The sequence below is a fragment of the Chrysemys picta genome, chromosome 1 (genome assembly GCF_011386835.1).
Source record: "Chrysemys picta bellii isolate R12L10 chromosome 1, ASM1138683v2, whole genome shotgun sequence".
NCBI lineage: Eukaryota > Metazoa > Chordata > Testudines > Emydidae > Chrysemys > Chrysemys picta.
In genome coordinates, this window is record NC_088791.1 from 125,317,056 (window position 1) to 125,333,242 (window position 16,187).

Genomic DNA, 16,187 nt, shown 5'->3' on the forward strand with positions numbered 1-16,187 from the left:
TAGCCACTTCCGGGAGTGGCATGGGGCCGGGGTAGGCAGGGAGTTTGCCTTAGTGGCAGCCACACTACACTGCTAGAGATCGCGATCGACTGGGAGATCCTCTAGAATCAACCAGTCGATCAGGATCGACCAGTTGGTGACCACTGGTTTAGAGTAATACAATGCGAAAACAAAACTGTCTTATTCCCACTACAACCGTTGCATGGAAAAACACATTTCCCATAAGAAAATTTAAAATATGCTATCCTTTTATTTAGCTACATTAAACTGTGTGAGTTATGTATACCCTTTATATTCTACAGCACTAAGTAAAGGTGAGCAAAAGGGAGTGCTTGGTTGGCTATTCACACCAAACTTTGTAATATAAGAGACCATGCCTCAGGCAGTGGAATACTGTCAGCAAATTGGGCTGTTTTAGTATCTCTGGAAGAACTACGGGAGTTAAAATGAGTTAAAATAAATAGGGCTGTCAATTAGTTGCAGTTAACTCAAAAAATTAATCGTGATTAATCGCACTGTTAAACAATAGAATACAAATTGAAATTTATTAAATATTTTTGGATGTTTTTCTACACTTTCAAATATATTGATTTCTGTTACAACACAGAATACAAAGTGTACGGTGCTCACTTTATATTTTTTTTATTACAAATATTTGCACTGTAAAAATGATAAAAGAAAAAGTATTTTTCAATTCACCTCATGCAAGCACTTCAGTGCAATCTCTGTATTGTGAAAGTGTAACTTACAAATGTAGATTTTTTTTGTTACATAACTGCACTCAAAGACAAAACAATGTAAAACTTTAAAGCCTACAAGTCCACTCAGTCCTACTTCTTGTTCAGCTAATCACTAAGACAAACAAGTTTGTTTACATTTACGGGAGATACTGCTGCCTGCTTCTTATTTACAGTGTCACCTGAAAGTGAGAACAGGAGTTTGCATAGCACTTTTGTAGCCGGTGTTGCAAGGTATTTACATGGCAGATATGCTAAACATTTTTATGCCCCTTCATGCTTTGGTCACTATTCAGAGGACATGCTTCCATGCTGATGATGCTCATTAAAAAAATAGTGCATTCATTAAATTTGTGACTGAACTCCTTGGGGGAGAATTGTATGTCTCCTGTTCTGTTTTACCCACATTCTGCCATATATTTCATGTTGTAGCAGTCTCAGATGATGACCCAGCACATGCTGTTCATTTTAAGAACACTTTCACAGCAGATTTGACAAAGCACAAAGAAGGTACCAATGTGAGATTTCTAAAAATAGCTACAGCACTCAACCCAAGGGTTAAGAATCTGAAGTGCCTTCCAAAATCTGATCAGGATGGGGTACGGAGCATGCTCTCAGAAGTCTTAAAAAAGCAGCACTCCAATGCGGAAACTACAGAACCCGAACCACCAAAAAAATGACAATCAACTGCTGGTGGCATCTGACTCAGATGATAAAAATGAACATACGTCAGTCTGCTCTGCTTTGGATCGTTATCGAGCAAAACTCGTCATCAGCATCGATGCATGTCCTTTGGAATGGTGATTGAGGCATGAAGGGACATATGAGGCATGAAGGGACATATGAATCTTTAGCGCATCTGTCACGTAAATATCTTGCGATGCCAGCTACAACAGTGCCATACGAACTCCTGTTCTCACTTTCAGGTGACCCTGTAAACAAGAAGTGGGCAACATTATCTCCTGCATATTGTAACCAAACTTGTTTGACTGAGCGATTGGCTGAAGTAGGACTGAGTGGACTTGTAGGCTCTAAAGTTTTACATTGTTTTATTTTTGAATGCAGTTTTTTTTGTACATAATTCTACATTGGTAAGTTCAACTTTCATGATAAAGAGATTCACTACAGTACTTGTATTAGATGAATATATTTCTTTTGGTTTTTACTGTGAAAATATTTTAAATCAAAAATAAATATAAAGTGAACACTGTACACTTTGTATTCTGTGTTGTAATTGAAATCAATAAATTTGAAAATATAGAAAATATCCAAAAATATTTAAATAAATGGTATTCTATTATTGTTTAAGAGTGTGATTAATCGTGCGATTAATCATGATTAATTTTTTTAATTCCTTGACAGCCCTAAAAATAAATCAATCATTTTTATATTTAAATACTTATAAGCAACACCTAGGTTCATCCCATTAGAACAGTGGTTCTTAACCTTTTTTCATTTGCGGACCCCTAAAAAATTTTGAATGAAGGTACAGACCCCGTTGGAAATTATAGACATAGTCTACGGACCCCCAGAGGTCCACGGAGTACAGGTTGAAAACCAATACATTAGAAGATGCAGTAGTTCACAAAGTGGGTTAGACAACAGAGCTAGTCGGAAAAATTTTAACGAAATATTTTTTGATCAGAATTTGCCGATTTGTGGAAATTGAAATGTCCATTGACTCTGATGGAGCTCTGCTTGATTGCCTGCAAGCTCGTTCACCTACCCAGTTCCTTGGCCGTCCACCTGGCAGCTGCCATAAAAAGGCTGCTTTAATTTATGTCTAAGGCTGGTCCAGCCCAGCCCAGACCCAAGATTGGGGGAGTGAAAAGTTATCTTAAATCCATGTTTGTTCTACCCCATCAATTGTGCTGAGCATTCTTTAAAAAGAACAGGAGTACTTGTGGCACCTTAGAGACTAACAAATTTATTTGAGCATAAGCTTTCGTGGGCTAAAGCTTATGCTCAAATAAATGTGTTAGTCTCTAAGGTGCCACAAGTACTCCTATTCTTTCTGTGGATACAGACTAACACGGCTGCAACTCTGAAACCTGAGCATTCTTTGACTGTCATTGAGGATCTGCCTCAAAGTGAATTTTGCCATTTATGTCAATGGGAGTAGACCCTATGCCTGGTACCTAGAGTGCTGCAGTACACCCTCTCCTGTCTTCTGTGGCAGTATATCTAAAGTTTGTACTACATTAGCTGTGACACCAAAGGGCATGAAGAGAAGAAATTCTTTTATTGCTTATTCACCAATGTTAGTAGCCTGGATAATAAACAATAGGAACTGGAATTGCTCAGTTGTGAGCATAAATTTTATCTAGCGGGTATTACTGGAACATGATGGGATGATTGGCATGACTAGAATGTTAAAAATCAATGGGTTAAATCTATTTTGGAAGGATGGAGTGGAGAAACGGAGAGAGGGGAGTGCCATACTATGTCAAAAAAAATTACTACTTATCACCGACAACTCAGAAGCAAATGTTCTTGAATGCGGATAGATCAATGTTCTAATAGATAAAGCACAAGATGGGGAACTAGTTGGTGTCTTCTACAGACCACCAAATCTCTCTCACACATGGTCACATGCAAAAGGGGACTTCAACTTGGGTGATCTAAGGTGGAGGTCTCATGCTGCCAGTATTAAAAAAACAACTTTGGAATTTGGAATACTTATATATGACAATTTCCTAACTCAAAAAGGGTTACATCTAACATGGTGGGATTTTATATTGGACCTCATCTTGACAGATAAAGAGGAACTGGTCACAAAACTAAAATTAGAGGTAACTTAGATACAAGTGATTTATGATTTGATTATGTTTGTTATGTGCAAATAGAATAAAATCCAAACCAATTTTATATATAAGTTAGGAAATTGTCCTAACTATGAGTTAGGAAATTGTCATATATAATTGTTTGAAATTGCTTTCAAAGGGCCAATTTTACTAACCTGAAATCAATTATAAGTCAAATCTGTTGGGAGAAAGAATTTAACCAGAAAAATGCAAACAATAACTGGGTACTTATTAAGAACATTTTACTATATACCCCAAAAGCCACAAATGAGAATGAAGGCCAGATTGTTTAATAAACCAGCCTGGCTTAGAGGGGAAGTAAAAGCAGCTATAAAAATGCAAAAATATTAGAAGAAAGGGGAAGTTAATAGTAACAAATATAACACAGGAATTGTAGAAAATTGATTAAGGAAGTAAAAAGACTTAAGGAGAGTTAAGGAAAATCAGGAGTTTTTAAAGTATATCAGGAACAAAAGGAATCCTAACAAATGGATTTGATCCATTACAAGATTGAAATGGTAGAACTGTCAATAATAATTCAAATGAGGCAGAAGTGTTCAATAAATATTTCTGTTCTGTATTTGGGAAAAAGCCAGATGATGTAGCCATATCATTCTTATCCATTCCAACAGTAACTAAGGATGATGTTAAACACCACTTACAAAAGCTAGACATTTTTAAAATTAGCAGGACCAGATAACTTGTATCCAAGAGTTTTAAAAGAGCTAATCAAGAGTTCTGTGGAATATTAACGTTGATTTTCAGTAAGTGTTGGAACACAGGGAAAGTTCCAGAGGACTGGAAAAAGTCTCATGTGCCAAGGGTAAGCAGAATGACCTGGGTAATTATAGGCCTTTCAGTCTGACATCAATCACAGGCAAGATAACAGAGTGGCTGATTCGGGACTCTATTATCAAAGAAAAAGGAGGGTAATAAAACTAAAGCCAATCAACATGGGTTTATGGAAAATAAACCCTGTCAAACTAACTTGATTTTATCATGAGATTACAAATTTGGTTGATAAAGGTAACAGTGTTAATGTGATATACTTACAATGCTGTAAGGTATTTGACTTGCTAATTCATGACATTTTGATTAAGAAACTAGAATGATACAAAATCAACTTATGGCACACATTAAATGGACAGATCTCCAGATGTAACCAAACAAGGCACCATCATTGAGCAGGTGTGTTTTTAGTGGAGTCCAAAGGGGACCTGTTTTTGTTGCTATTCTATTTAACATTTTTATCAATGACCTAGAAGAAATAAAATCACAACTGATAAATTTTACAGATGACATAAAGATTGAGGGAGTGGTAAATAATGAAGAGGGCATGTCACTGCTACAGAGGGATTTGGATTGTTTGGTAAACTGGGCACAAGCAAACTATATGCATTTCAACAAGATCAAATGTAAAGTCATAAATCTAGGAAAAAAGAATGTAGGCCATACTTACAGGATGGGAGACTCTATGCTGGGAAGCAGTAACTCAAAGAGATTTGCAGGTATGGGTGGATAATCAGCTGAACATGAGCTCTAGTGCAATGTTGTGGCCAAAATGGCTAATGCGATCCTTGGATGTATGAACAGGGGAATATCAAGCAGGTATGTGGCACTGGTGTGACTGCTATTGGAATAGTATGTCCATTTCTTGTGTCCACAATTCAAGAAGAATGTTGATAGATTGCAGAGAAGAGAAGAGCCATGACAATGATTAAAAGATTGGGAAACATGGCTTATATTAAAAGATTGAGGGAGCTGTTGTATTAGTTTAGATCAGTGATCACCAACCTGTAGATCGCGATCGACTGGTAGATCCTGGAGCCTCTGCCTGTCGATCACAATCTCCGGCAGCTAAAAGTCCGGTGGTGCAGCGGGGCTAAGGCAGGCTCCCTGCCTGCCCCAGCCCCAGCCCCATGCTGCTCCTGAAAGTAGCCAGCACGCCTCCACGGTCCCTTGCGGGGGCAGGGGTATCAGTGCTCTGCTCCTGCCTGCAAGCACCACCCCTGCAGCTCCCATTGGCCGCAGTTCCCCATTCCCGGCCAATGGGAGCTGCGGGGGCAGTGCCTGTAGGCAGGAGCAGCACGCAGAGCCATATGCCCCCACCCAGGGGCCGCTGGGGTGTGTTGGCTGTTTCCGGGAGTGGCGTGGGGCCGGGACAGCCAGGGAGCCTGCCTTAGCCCCGCTGCGCTGTTGCCCAGCAACTGCCTGAGGTAAGTGCTGCCCAGCAGGAGCCCGCACCACAACCCCTAACCCTGAGCCACCTCCTGGACCCAGCACACCCCCGCACCCCAACACTGTGCCCCAGCCCGGAGCCCCCTCCTGCACCCAAACTCCCTCCCAGAGCTTGCATCCCTCACCTCCTCCTTCACTCCAACCCCCTGCTTGAGGCTCAGCCTGGAGCCCCTTCCCGCACTCCGAACCCCTCGTCCCCAACCCAGAGCCAACACTCCCTCCCCAACCCCTGCCCCAACCTGGTGAAAGTGAGTGAGGGTGGGGGAGAACGAGCAACAGAGGGAGGGGGGATAGAGTGAGTGGGGCAGGGTTTTGGGGAAGGGGCGGGGTAGATCCTGGGTTGCACTTACATTCAAAAAGTGATGTTCTGTGTAAAAAGGTTGGAGACCACTGAATTAATAGAATATATGGGCCAAAGATTTTAATATAATCCAGTCACTGTCTGACATTTAACAGTGTATACCAAACCCCAGACCTTAAGAGACCTCAGCATGCTTAGTACCATGGCATACACCTCATTAAACATCCTTTTCACTTTTTATTAAAGATAAAGAAAAGAAGGAAAAACTGTTAGATTTGAGATGTAAAATATTACATAAGTCTTTTGTTTTAACAACATCCCTTGACCCCTTTCCTTTTAGCTGGAGAGAGTTTTCAGAACCACCCCCCCTCTTTTTAAGACAGTTTCTTAGATGGTATCAAAGACAGCAATAACTGTCCTTTTGGGGAAAAGAGGGCCACTTAGGGATCTGGGACAAAATCAGTACTTGGTCCTGCTAGTGAAGGCAGGGGGTTGGACTTGATGACTTTTCAGGGTCCCTTCCAGTTCTAGGAGATAGGTATATCTCCATATAAAAAAAAAGTTTGTCATGATAAGCTGGAGCCGTTATTGTTAAAGTCTGATCCCATTTCATCTCAGGTGGTGTTTGGGTAGGAGTGGTGATGTCAGCTGGATCCCTGTCTCTGGCCTGCTCTGGTCAGGACATCCCTCAGGATCAGGAGGACTAAGGCTTGGGGTCCCAAGAAATGGTGGGGTGGTAGCGATGATGGCGAAGCTCGCTCCAGTAGCCTCCATCCTGTTCTTTTTTCTCCCCCTCCCCCAAAGGCTCTTTCTTTAAGGACCCACAAAAAGCACAGTGGGTGGAATAGCCCATCCCCTCATTATTTTGCCCATCTATTAGGTCTAGTTGCCGACACACCTATTTTGGTTCACTGATTTCTGGACCCATATTTTGTGTTTACCAAGCATGATCTTAACACATTCCTTGAGTTATATCAGTAGCCTTTGTGTTTAGACTAATTCAGTCTTTGTCTCCTTTTTGTGCCTTTTCCCATCAACATGTGTTATTATAGTTATTGTGACATTTTATGAACTTTCACATACTTTTTACAGCTGAGCTCACAATTAAAGTAAATTGATAGGCCCAATTATTAGTCTTCTCATCCTAAGAAAGCTTAAGAAAGAGAAGGTTAAAGGGTGCCTTGATCAAAGTAGCTACAAAGAAAACAGAAATTTGAGAATAGAGGGCTTTTCAGACTAGCTGAGAAAGGTAAAACAAGACCCAGTGGCTTGAAGTTGAATTTAAACCAATTCAGACTAGAAACATTTTTAACAGTGAGGGTAATTAATCACTGGAATAATTTACCAAACGTTTTGATGGATTCTCCATCACTGGGAATTATTAAATCAAAATTGTATGTTTTTTTCCTGAAAGAGACGTTCTAGTTCAAACTGTAATCAATTCAGGGAAGTCTTATCGCCTGTGTTATACAAGTCAAGCAAGATGATTACAATAGTCTCTTCTGGATTTGTAATCTATCAATCTATGAATCAATATTGCCAGCTCTTGCAATTGTATCATTGTGACACTCTATACCTCAAAGTAGCACCCTGGAACCCCACATTCACCACTGTGATATGATACAGTTTGTACAAAGTATACCTTGTGAGGTATCATTTTAAAAGTCTTGATCAATTGAACATTAATATCCTGTTGGATTGTATGTGCTATCATTATGTGTGAAGTTATGAAGTATTGCTATATGTGTTACTGAAATATGTTGTGAGTTTGGGAAACACCCACAGCTAGCCTTTCAGTTGCAACAAAGGAGAGCCAGACAGGCGTTGATGGCCCATCAAAAAGAATCCACTCTCCCAGAGAGTGCACGTCAGCAATGGAGACTGCTTGGTCTCCATGTCACAGCGGGGATCTTTCTAGCAGCTGGAAGAAAGTATAAAAAGAGAGACAGTTCATTATCACTTGATCTCACTCCCCCCTCAATACCTGAAAGATCATCTGGACTACAAAGACTTGGAACAAGGGAGATTGGTCCCCGGCTGGAAGGGTGTTCAGTCTGAGCATTGAGAACTGTAAGTTGCCTGTAACATCCAGCGGGGTCAGAGACTATTTGATTCAAATCTTGCTTAGTCTGTTAAAGTTAGAATTTAGACTGCAAATTTATTTTTGTTTCTTAGGTAACCAACTTTAATCTCCTCTACTTATAATCATTTAAAATCTATCTATCTTTCTGAAGTTAATACATTTGTTTTATATTTAACCTAAAACAGTGTGGTTTTGGTTGAAGTGCTTGGGGAAATCTTAGCTCCGGTTAACAAGGGCACATCTACTACCCTATTGTCAGAATGGTGAACTTATTAATGAGCTTACACTGTCCAAGGGAACCTTGAGCAGTACGAGACGGTGTATTTCTGGGGTCCAAGGCTGCCTCTCTGTATGATTCATAAGTGGCTCAAGGAGCAGTCATGTAATACAGCTGGTGTGGGGCTCCACATGTTGATGGCTGAGTGATCACTGTGTCTGGAGGAGTGTTGCTGCTTGTCACTGGCATAGCTTTGTGAGAGACAACCCAGGCAAGAGAGTTAAGGATACACAGTGGTCCCACAGTTCCAGGTTGTACCTGGGGATCCCCAGCACAATCATAAGTCTTAATTGTTCCCTTAAGCCCCTGCTCCTCAAATCAGAAACCAGAAGACAAGTAAAAAGAAACCCAAATGTATCACTTCTTAAAAATTTCATAATTTCTAGGCCAAGAGCATGATATATTTAAGCCTGACTCATGACTTTTGAACACTTGGGTACTGCATTAGTACTAGATACTGGTGTCTGGATGCCACAGTGATAGGTGTGTGAAAAATGCCAAAGATAGATAAACAGATGCTAGTAGTATAGACTAGTACTATACATCGAAGACCAAGCATATGAAGGAATCAGGGTTTTTTGTTTAGAAAAACTGGGAACTGCATCTATTATATAACCCCTGATTGCAAAATAAAGGGAACATTCCTGACCTCTTCTTGCTTCTCCCTTTGTGCCTGCTGTTCTCTAGTGCTGGGTGAAACAGTCAGATTAAGTGCTGTGTAGCTCAGGGTGCTCCCTGAGCTATTTGGACAGGGCAGCAGGTAGAATAAGTGAAACACGAAGAGGTGAAATGTTTCCTAAGCTTTGGCCACAAAAGTGAAGTTGGAGATAGGAATGTTATAATTTGCAAGGCCGTAGCTGGAGAATTTTTTTATTATTAATAGTTAGACTGGACAGGGGGATTTAAAATGAGTTTGGAGTATTAAGCTTGGAGGGATGAGGAAAGCATTGTTTTATCAGTGTCAATAGCATGTGGCAAGTCCAGTGGGTGGGGCACAGGACTGGGTGGGAGCCAAGAGACCAGGGGTTCTCTTCCAAGCCCGGCCAATCAATGACCTTCTGCATAGCTTTGGGCAAGATGTTTCTCCCCTCTGTGGTTCAGGTTACGGAAATAATGGTACTCGCTCATCTTTGTAAAGTGGTTGAGAACCTTTGATGAAAAAGTATATTATTATTTTCATTAGTGAAAATGCAACCCAGAGAGATTGGGGAAAAAAGAGAATTCCAGAGGAGGGTCCTGTGATGATGTTGCTAATGAGCAGAGCAGCTATATAAGGGAGAAATAATGGGAAGACAGCTTTTCATTTTCACTGGCTGAGAGCTTCTGGTTGCACTGTAATCTGAACTCATTCTATAGCCTCTCTGAACCCTGGATCCCATAGTGTTTGATATTGTCAGCTCACTGTTCTGTGTTTTATTGTTTAATTGATGGAATTTGTTAGCAGGCTTTAGTCAAATGAGTTGGTGCATTTTGGCTCTCACTGTGCTATTGTGTACACAACTTTGGTTGCCTATGCACCCTGTCTGCCTGCTTATCTAGGAGTCTTTCCTTGTGAGTCATTGGAAAGAAAGAGATCGCCAAAAGAAAGAACTGCTTCATGTGACAAGCAGTCTTGATGTAAAAACACATAAGCATCTCAGAGTACAGGAAGGAAAGATACTGCATCTTTAAACACAGTTAGGTAAATATAAGTTATATTTTATAATTATATATAAAAAAAAAAAAAAACTAAGAGCAAGACAAACCTGAAGATTGAGTAGAAGAATTTACAAAATATAACAACAGTGTCAAACAAGTTCAAGTCACCGCCACGGCTGGATATTTTATTCATCTTAAAAGCATATTATATGACAGTGTATGGATAGCACTTTAACATTGATTTGCACTTTACTGTTGGCTATTATTTGTACTGTTACTATCCAGTGGCTCTATTAGGGATGAGGGTCTTATTGTGCCTGGCCTGCTCATGTGGTAGTGGGAGTAGGAGTAATAATAAATAAAATAAAATATAATAAACAACAACAACAATAATAAATATAGTCCCTGCCCCAAAGAGATTACAGTTTTAGGCCTTATTTACAGAGATCTTCTAGTGTTGTAATTGATATAAAAGTGCTTAGATTTGCATAGCTTATGCTGGTTCTCCCGACCACTGTAAGTATAGCTACACCTACAGTAGGGCTTTTACAAGCATAAGTGGTGCCAGTAAAAAATACCCCATACCTCTAACTGACATAGCTATGCCGGTAATACTAGTGATATACTAACTCTAGTGGCTTAATACCAACATAACTTGCATCGACCAAAATTTGTAATGCAGACATGGCCTTAATCTTATAAATAACTCTCTCATTTCCTTTTACTATTTAATACATCTTCATATAGTTTATTTTAGGATCTGCTACAAACATTGTCCTTGGTGTGCAATCTAAGGTGTAATTGATCTGGAGTAAGTGACTGGTCCTTTGGGACTAGGAGTAACCTGAATATTGCTGTGATTCTTGGTCATAAGGGCCATCAGCCACAGAGATACACTCATCTGGGCAGAAAGACAATCTGGAGTTCCAAAGGGACTGGCTGTGATTCCATTTAAGGCTGTTAAGGTGCCTTAGGAGTTTGTACTTGGTGCAGTTGGTTGGTGAAATCTGCATTTAGAACGCATGACCAATTTGGGGTTTGTACCCCGTTTTTTTAATAGTCTCCCCTGAGGTTGGTACTTGCTCTCTTGTGTCACCGTTGGGAACGTCACAGTCACATCCATAAGTAATAAAGTTGTTGTTGTCAATAATAATGGCTAGAGACAGCTGTTAAAGTAGACTGCCACAGGAAGGGGAGCTTTGAGGGAGCACTGCAAGCTCATGCCAGGGACAGGAAAGGAAGATCCCCTCAGCATATAGCAGAAGTGGGGAAGCTACCTTTCCTCTCAGACCCTCCTTTTGTGCTAGCCCCCATTATTGATCAATATGTCAGATCTCTAAAGAAGGTAACCTGGCTTTTGACTGGCTAAGCAGCTGCAATATTCTTAAAGAATATAAAAAGCTGATTTTAAGAAACTGACCAGCTGGAGTCCTCGAGTCTGCTTCCCTGCAGCCACACCAGCTTATAGGTTTTTAAATTGAAAAGCTAAATTTGGAGCAGAGTGAACTCTCTCAACATCAACTCCTTATTAAAAATTAAGAGTTACAATTCTGCATGACCGAGGGAAGCGCTACTGAAACCTTTGTCCACCAGTCTCGAGCTGAAAACCTCGGGGGGAGGGAGGGAGAAAGGCAGAGTTAGAGGAGTCAGAGAACAGCAGGTGTGGAGGATGTAGAACAGCAGGACATGAGGGAGGGAGAGCAGCTTAGCTCCACTCTATATGTCTGTGTTTTAGGAAATAAAGGACTACGTAAAACAAAGCTATGCTGCTGATGGCATCACAGGCCTGAGGCTTTGTTCCTGAGCCTTTCAATGAACAGTCATTTATAAAGTCTCTTCTTTTGTGTATAACTCAGAATTCTTGAAAAATACCACATAGACCAATGGGTAAATGAGATTGTATCTATTTAATAAGACTAGTAATTCCTAGCACAACATTTTGAAGATATATTGGTCCCAGTCTTGCAATTGGCTGTGCACAGGCAGATTCCTGCATCCTGGTGGAGCCCTAGTATCTTCAAAGGGTCTCTACACAGGTGCAAGGAGTCTGGTAACAAAGATAGTTGCAGGACTGAGACCACTATCAGTTTAAAAATTATATTCTTTATTTAGTGTGCTTGTATATGCATGTTCATACATATGCCCACACTATATATGCTCTTATTTATTATTATTTGTATTACAGTAACGGTAATCATGTAGTCATGGATCAGGACCCCTGATGTACTAGATACTTTACAAAAACATAACAAAGTAATGGTCCTTACCCAAAAACTTAATTATATATGATCATTATATTTATACAGACTACCAATAATCTGTATCTATCTATATATTTCAACATTATGCTAGTGCATGAAAACCAAAGTTTTTTAAATTTTTTAAAAAAATATTGCCCAATCTGAATTAAGTACAAAAACCCCTATATAAATAATGAAAAGTAAATCAAGTCCAGACCCTGCAAAGACCTATTCACATGCTCATCGTTCATCAGTAGTCCCACTGCATTCAATTTTTGTGTGTAACCCAGGAACTGATCTGAGGTGCCCATAGTTTAAAACTAGTCTTCCTATGTTAACATGCCCTGTGTTACGTATGGTAGAAAGTAAACAAGAACCATAATCCATCCTAAAATGCGAAGTTATGACCAGAAAGCAACTGACTGATGAGTTGCAAATCTAGGAGTGTGACTGTCCTTGAACTGACAATAGTGTTTTATGCTGGGAAAGAAAATATTATTTCTGAAAACACTGCTGTGCTTTTCTCCAAGCCAATATTTTGTTTCTAGTTATAAATCTACATCCTCCTAAACCCGAACTCACATTAGTATGCACTGACTGTAAGCACCTTATGGCTTGCAGATGGAAAGTGCACTATGAGTCATGCATAAAATAAACATGACCCAACCATGTATTTTATTCAGCTCCATTGCTTTATGCTATAGAAGTTTCCTCTCTATGGAGAAGTGCACCAATTTCCATATATTTTATAAAGGAGCTTAAATTTTGTGTTTTGATTATCACCTTAGATGTCAAATAATAAAGATGAAGGGTGAAATCCTGGCTCTTTTGAAGTCAATGGGAGTTTTGCCATTGTAGTCAATGGGGCCAGGATTTTACACTAAGTGTTCATATCTGTAGTAATAAACCACAACTACTCTTCTTTGGCTTGATATAGGTGATATATCCATTAATACAACCTTTCGAAAGTGGCACTCTTAAAATCACCACCTTTACATCCTCCTGTTATAATATTTAGCACATATGTAACACTTGAGATCTTCAAGTAATTGTACAAACACAAATTCATAGCATGTGAAGTAGAGGAGTATTGTACCCCTTATGTGGGGAAACAGAAATATTACTAATAATTTGTATTGCAGTAGGGCCTAGAGGTCCCAAGTGAGATCAGGGCCTCATTGTGCCTCTGCCCTGAGCAATTTACAATCTAAATAGACAAGGCAAACAAAGGGTAGCAAAGAGGAAGTATTATCCCCATTTTACAGAGAGATTAAGACGGCTGTCCAATTTACATAGGAAGTCTGTGACAGACCTGGGAGTTAGACCAAGATCTCTCAGGCCAAGTCCAGAGTCTTAAGTAAAACACTGTCCTTCTGTTTAAAAGAAACATTCTACTCTGAAAAGTGACTATATAAAAATGAACAACAGACCTGCTTCCTGTGTGTATACAGTTATATAGACTTACGTTAGTGCCTAAAATAATATTTTTATTATATATCTGCAGAACCAAAATACGAGAGAGAGCACATGTAGGTAACTTAGGATATGCCTACACTGCAATTAGATACCCATCTGTCCCAGGCCAGCTGACTTGAGCTCGTGGGGCTCAGGCCCAGGGACTTGCGGTGTAGACGTTCGGGCTTGAGCTCTGGGACCCTATCACCTTGCAGGGTCCTAGAGCACAGGCTCCAGCCCGAGCCTGGATGATTACACTGAAGTTAAACAGCCCCTTAACCTGACCCCTGTGAGCCTGAGTAGCTGGCATGGCTCAGCCGTGGGTTTTTAATTGCAGTGTAGACTACCCATAGTGGTGGACAGTACCCTGTCTGCACTATATGTAAAATCGCAAATTAAAGGTGACTATTCATTTATCATAACCGGATTGTATAGTGCTTTCCAAGCAAGTAAAATGTCAAAGAGGGAGATTTAAAAAGGGTGCCTAATGTCCATTAAGTTTCGGTGGGAGTTAGGTAACTGATCGCCATTTGTGTCTTTGAAAATATTCACCAAGGTCCCTGCCCCAAAGCGCTTAAATGTAAATGGGGAAAAATAGCCTAGGCTGGGTCTAAATCAATACATCTGTTTCTTGCTTTATTACAAAGTTTTGATGAGTGATGCTAGCCACACTTTAACACAGAAGCACAGATATTCCCATTTACAAATAGATATTTCTAACAGGATCCTCACTTGGCTTTGAAACACAAAGACAACAATGAACAAGGACATCACTCAGATATGTTAAAGAAATTAAACAAGGCGAACAGTGCTTTAAGTAATGCTTTGATTTAAAAAAATAATGCTTTGTTTTTTGAAACTTGAATTGAGTAAGAAAACTTCCTATTCTTTGTTGTTAATACCACACAATATATATTACCTAACTGAGGGCCTCTTACTGAACCTCTTACTCTCAGTGGTGAACAGTTACTCTCAAATGCCCTTAACTATCCAAATCCTTTTATTTTTTAAACAGATCTAACTTATTTTATTTTTATGTCAATTTTATGATCACGTACAAGAAAAAATATTAAGCAAAAAAGAAAGCTAAAATTAACTGGTGAAGACAGAGAAAGAATAAACAGTAATGCTAACAAATGACAATAAATTTGTTTTCACTAATCCTGTCAATATCACCCCTTGCCTCAAGGGGCCACATGTGTGTGCAGATTATAGATTTTAAGTACAAGCTTATTTCAACCCTAATATCTCAGTGGATTTTCAAGCTCTGTTACCATCTACAATATCTGCGGTCATGAAATTCTTTGACCTTATATCAAACAAAAACGTAATCCTTTTGGCAGCTATCACAGATGCCCATTCTCTGATGATTCTCTTTTAATTAACCATAAGGTTTTTCATGCCCACTATACAGTAGATCAATAAGTAAGTGCAGAGTCCCATACTCCAGACACTAAACTGTGTCTTAGTGAAGTAAATTACAAATTGTACTAAATTATGAGTTCAAAGATGGTTGAACTGGATTTAGTGACGTGTGAGACTTTTTGAATCAAGACTAGATCAAAGAGCATTAATGAAATGTTAGTGCAGGTCAGCAGGGTCCCCACAGACAGTCAGTCCAAACAGGCAGGTTAGTGTGGGGTAAATTCACACCCCAGCTTGTTACAAACTAAATGCTCATGTAGACAAGCCCTTAGTCTGCCAAATCTAACCCTTGGCCTGCATGTGGCTCTTCAATTTCTCTCCTTTTCCCTTTCATCTCTAAGCTTACTGATTGTGTTGTCTGGTGTTCCTCTCCTCCAATTCCATTCAACACCTTCTCCAATCTAGTTTCTGCCTCTTGCATTCCATGAAAGGGTTCTTGTTGATGTCTTGTCCTTCTTTGGTTTCTGTGACTCAGTCCTCTCCTGGTTCTCCTCCCTCTCTGATTGTTCCTTACTTGTTTCTCAGGGTGACCAGCTAGCAAGTGTGAAAAATTGGGACGGGGGTGAGGGGTGATAGGTGCCCTATATAAGACAAAGCCCTGAATATCAAGACTGTCCCTATAAAATCGGGACATCTGGCCACCCTAGTTTGCATGCTCTTTTCTGTGTTTTTCACAGCTCTGTCATTGGATTTTTCACATGCTTTAATATGTGTTTTTGCAATTACGATGATGGCAGAGGTAGTGGAGTGTAGGGTGTAGCACGCTCATATTCATACAATGTTGCATCATTGTGAAAAAATATCATCTCATGCTGATGAAACATCACAAGGTAGAGCAGGGAAAGTAAGCTTTGCAGACTTTCAGTGTATTAGCCGTCGAGAGCTTTTAGAAAAGCTGAACATTTTTATTATTGAAGCCCTGATCGTTCTGATGATCTTTAGGTTATTTTTCATAATGAGATCACTTATGTTTGAGGTCTCTGTCTGAT

At 39.8% G+C, this 16,187-nt stretch overlaps 1 protein-coding gene across 14 annotated transcripts in view; it reads right to left on the reverse strand.

The window, feature by feature from the left end:
• The window catches only part of SHISAL1 (shisa like 1), a 314,851-nt gene that overhangs the window by 64,376 nt on the left and 234,288 nt on the right, over window positions 1-16,187 (reverse strand). The window lies entirely within an intron of this gene.